The sequence below is a fragment of the Mastomys coucha genome, unplaced genomic scaffold (assembly GCF_008632895.1).
Source record: "Mastomys coucha isolate ucsf_1 unplaced genomic scaffold, UCSF_Mcou_1 pScaffold5, whole genome shotgun sequence".
Taxonomy (NCBI): domain Eukaryota; kingdom Metazoa; phylum Chordata; class Mammalia; order Rodentia; family Muridae; genus Mastomys; species Mastomys coucha.
This window is the reverse complement of record NW_022196911.1, coordinates 1,271,528-1,276,431: the sequence shown is the minus strand read 5'-3', so window position 1 is coordinate 1,276,431 and position 4,904 is coordinate 1,271,528. Positions and strand designations below refer to the sequence as shown.

At 44.6% G+C, this 4,904-nt stretch overlaps 1 protein-coding gene across 3 annotated transcripts in view; it reads right to left on the bottom strand.

The window, feature by feature from the left end:
* The window catches only part of Ccdc170 (coiled-coil domain containing 170), an 86,331-nt gene that overhangs the window by 62,229 nt on the left and 19,198 nt on the right, over nucleotides 1-4,904 (bottom strand). The window lies entirely within an intron of this gene.

Sequence of the window (4,904 nt, the reverse complement as noted above, 5' to 3'; positions counted from 1 at the left end):
AAGAAGAAGAAGAAGAAGAAGAAGAAGAAGAAGAAGAAGAAGAAGAAGAAGAAGAAGGAAAAGAAAGACCAAAGTGTGGATACTTCATTCCTTCTTAAAACGGGGAACAAATACCCATGGAAGGAGTTGCAGAGACAAACTGTAGAGCAGAGACTGAGGGAAGGACAAGCCAGAAACTGCCCCACCTGGGAATCCTTCCCATACTCCATCATCAAACTCAGACACTATTGTGGATGCCAGCAAGTGCTGGCTGACAGGAGCCTGATACAGCTGTCTCCTGAGAGGCTCTGACAGTGCCCGACTAATACAGATGTAGAGGCTCACAGCCATCCATTGGACTGCGTACAGGGTCCCCAATGAAGGAGCTAGAGAAAGGACCCAAGGAGCTGAAGGTTTTGCAGCCCCTTAGGACAAACAACAATATGAACTAACTAGTACCCTCAGAACTCCCAGGGACTAAACCAGCAACCAAAGAGTACACAGGGTAGGACTCATGGCTCCAGCAGCATATGTAGCAGAGGATGGCCAAGTTGGTCATCAGTGGGAGGAGAGGCCCTTGGCCCTGTGAATGTTCTATGCTCCAGTGTAGGGGAATGCCAGGGACAGGAAGCGGGAGGGGGGTGAGATGGTAGCAGGGGGAGGGGGGAGGAGACAGGGGTTTGTTTTTGTTTTTGTTTTATTTAATTTTATTTTATTTATCAGAGGGGAAACTGGGAAAGGAGATATCATATGACATGTAAATAAAGAAATATCTAATAAAAATAAATTTAAAAAAGTGTTAAACAGGCTGTCATCTGAGGATGCACAGAGATATCTCAGCTGGACGTTTCCTCTGTATTCCAAATGCACAGAAAGCAGGACCAAGAATGTGTGCTGTGTTCAGACCATTTCAGGCTTGCTCTCAAAAGTTCAAAGGGAAACAGGAAACAGTCCACGAAATGGTGCGCACACACATACACACACACACACACACACACACACACACACATGCACACACACTCATACACACACATATACTTACACACATCCACTCACACACTCACACACATACACACTCATATACACAAACATACAAACCTCACACACACTTATACACATATACTCACACACTGCACACACATACACACACATTCACACATACATGCACACTCACACTCACAGATACTCATACACTCATACACACATACATATACTCACACACACTCATACATATATATACACACTACACACACATACACACACACAGACATACTCACACTCACATGTACATGCATATGCACACTCACACATACTCATACACTCATATACATACATACACTGACACACACACACACACACACACACACACACACACACACACACACACGCACACATACACACACAAACCAGACATTTCTACCATAGAAAGATAAAGGAAGAAGGAAGGGAGGGACAGAAAGGAGGAGGAGGGAAGGAGAGAGAGAGAGAAAAGGGAGGAAGGTAGATAGCCAGGCCCAGTAGCACTTGGGAGTTGGAAGCAATAGGATCAGGAATTCAAGGTCACCATGGCCCTCCTAGCAATTTCAAGGCCAGCCTAAGGCTACCTAAGACCCTATGTCAATGCCAGCCTAGGCTACCTAAGACCCTATCTCAAAAGGCACAACACAAAACATAACCAAAAGAGAAAGGAACAAGCAAGTATTTGAGTTTTGCTAGCTTAGAGGTTTTTCCTAGCTAGGAAGATGGCTCTGTGGATAAAGTACTTGCCATGCAATTGTGAGGACTTGAGTTCCCTGGGACCCATATAAAAGTCAGAAGTCTGTCTGTCCCAGCAGTCCTACAGTGAGACGGGAGCAGAGACAGAAGAGTCCCAGAAGCCAGAGGCCAGCCAGCCTGAAGTAAACATCGCAATGGACAACAAAGAGATCCTGTCTCATCCCAGGTGGATGACCTTTGCAAGAGAACCGTGGCACGTGCACAGGGGCGATCACCAAAAATGAACACACACATGCACGCACGCACATAAAAATTAAAATAATATCTTTGTTTCCTCCTACTTAACTCAAATACTGTCTGAATCAAATCCTGCCCAGAACAAAAAGAGTCAGAATTGTTTAAAAGCTCTTTCTAACAGCTACAGAGCAAGCTTCCCTGTTCTTCCAAATATGGTGATATCAGACGGGCTCCTTGCTCATCTCATTTCTTCACAGAGAGATCACGTGACTTAAATGTAACCGGTTCCCTCCTTCTTAGTGATTCATTTTGCCATTTTTCTCACTGTCGAAATCTTTCTCAGGTCATGAAAGTGACTTAAAAGAATGTGTAAGAAGAGAAAATCGGGATGGTGGACATTTGCAGGAAGTCCTGGCCTGTCTGGCCAACTCATCCCGGCTTTCCTTTTTGTTTTTGTTCATTTGTTTGTTTTTATGTGTATGGGTGTTTTGCCCACATGGATGCCTGTGTATTCCTAATGCCTAAAAAGGCCAGAGAGAATATTGGGTTCCCTACAGCTGGAGTTGTAGATAGTTGGGAGCTGCCTTGTGGATACTAACAACTTTATCAGTTGCTTTTGTCAGGCATTTTGCGATATCAGTAAGAACAACTAAAATAGACATACATCAATACTCAGCTCCAGGTCCTATGGTCTTTACAAAAGATGTGCATAAAAAACCACTCCTTTTTTTTTTTTTTTTTTTTTAAGGAATGTGAGAGAGGTCACAGAGAGGAGAATTTCATGGATATCCCAGTGGCCTCAGAGGATTTGTCAGTGAAACCACTAATGACAGCTAGAGACGACCGAACCACCACCAACCTCGGTTGCTTGATATAATCATGACCTTGAAAGTCATCACACAGCCCAGAACTGGACAATAAACGTTGCCATGGCCTGTGTGTGGCAGTCCACAAGATGCCAAACAAAGCCCGGAGCCATTTAGTGACAGCCAGTGTTTGCAGTCCCAACACAAACCAAGCTGGCTAAGCACTCCTGGGGAGAGAGCAGAAGAGGCTGAAAGGGAGTTCTTAGGGCAGGATCATACCCTGCCAGCCTCGTTTGGGATTCAGAAGGGCCCCACTGACCCTCACCACCACAGCTGCACTTCCCCCACTAGGCCTTGAGGGGCGGAAGTGCCCTCAGGACAGGTTTCAGCCTTAGTATATACAACCACCACTTACTAAAAATTGAATTAGGAAAATAAGTTCTCCAGTGGCTAGGATTTCTTTCAGTCACAAAGCGCATAGCATTTAGCAAGTGCTGTAATTATCTTGTTTTTTATCTCCTTCTAATAAAAATGCAATGTGCCCCCTAAATATAATAGTAAGAGCCATTTGAAATACTTCAGAAATAGCAGGTCCTGAGCTAATGAAGATCAGTACCAAAAAAGTCTTAACATCTTCAAGTGTTCATGGGATGCATAAGAATGAATTTTGGCTAAAACAGGGCTACCAGTATGATGTGCTCTGTGTAGCAAACTGTTGACCATGGGGCAAGAGTACAATGGTTTAGCTTTATATCATTTGTAAAATTAAATATTAGTGTTTAATGCTGGAAAGAAATACTGTGGAGGGTTGGAGAGATGGCTCAGCCGTTAGGAGCACTGACTGCTCTTCCAGAGGTCCTGAGTTCAAATCCCAGCAACCACATGGTGGCTCACAACCATCTGTAATGGGATCCGATGCCCTCTTCTGGTGTGTCTGAAGACAGCTACAAAGTACTCATACATGTAAAATGAATACTTTAAAAAAAAAAAAAACACTGAGGTTCTTTCATTTACAGGGCTAGATTTTACTCTCTTTTTTATTATAATATCCCATATTTTCCTGGTCCTTCACAAGAACTGTGTGATCCTTTTATGTCCTCTGACAAGTTTCTTTTTTCCTTTTATTGAACATACACTTGTTTTCTCATGGAATATATCCTGATTACAGTTTCCCTTTCCCTCCGCTCCTCCCAGTGCCTTCCTGCCTCCCTGGATCCGCTCCCCTTCTGTCTCTCATTAGAAAACAGACACACCTCTGAGGAATGATAAAATATAATGAGATAAAACAAAACTAAGACATTGGAGCTTGACAAGACATGTAGGAGAGAAAGAGCCCAAAAGAAGGCACAAGAATCAGAGATCCACTTGTTCACACACTCGGGAATCCCATTAAAACACCAAACTGGAAGCTAGGATGCATGCACAAAGGGCCTGGTGCAGAACCGTGTGAACCATGCGGACCTGTGCATGCTCTATGCATGCTCTGTGCGTGTTCTGTGTGTGCTCTGTGCATGCTCTGTGCGTGCTCTGTGCGTGCTCTGTGCATGCTGCCTCAGTCTCTGTGAGTTCACAATATAAGACTGTGGAAAAATACAAATTGACCCCAGGGGCTGCCTGCACCAGGGTCATTAGAAACTAACCCCAGGTGCTGCACCAGGGTCATAAGAAATTGACCCCAGGGGCTGCGCTGTACCTGGGTCATGAGAAACTGACCCCAGGGACCCTGGGACCACTCCTCAAGGCTCAGTACCCAGAGGAAATGGCCGACCACAAAGAGCGGATGTTGCCAAAGACAGCTGAACAATCGATCAATGTATAAGAGATATTTGTATATCTGCATACTAGAATTTCCCTGGAACCCCCGTCCCTGCACCTGCTTGTGGTTTCTGAGCTTAAATACTCTCTGTAACAGTCACTCGGGGTTCGGCTTCTTCCCTAAGGCAGCTGAACTCCGACGCGCCGGACCGATTAAATCCTCTTGCTGTTGCAACGAATTTCGGACTCTTGGTGGTCTTTGGGCGAGAGTCCCGAGAGAAAGACTCTTTGGGTCTTTCAACAAGAGCTTTGCTCCTGTTGGTTTAGAGGGCCTTGTTTTCTTAGTGTCCTCCATCCTCTGTTAAGTTGTTTGTTTGGTTGGTTGGTTTTTGGGTTGTTTTTTTTTTTTTT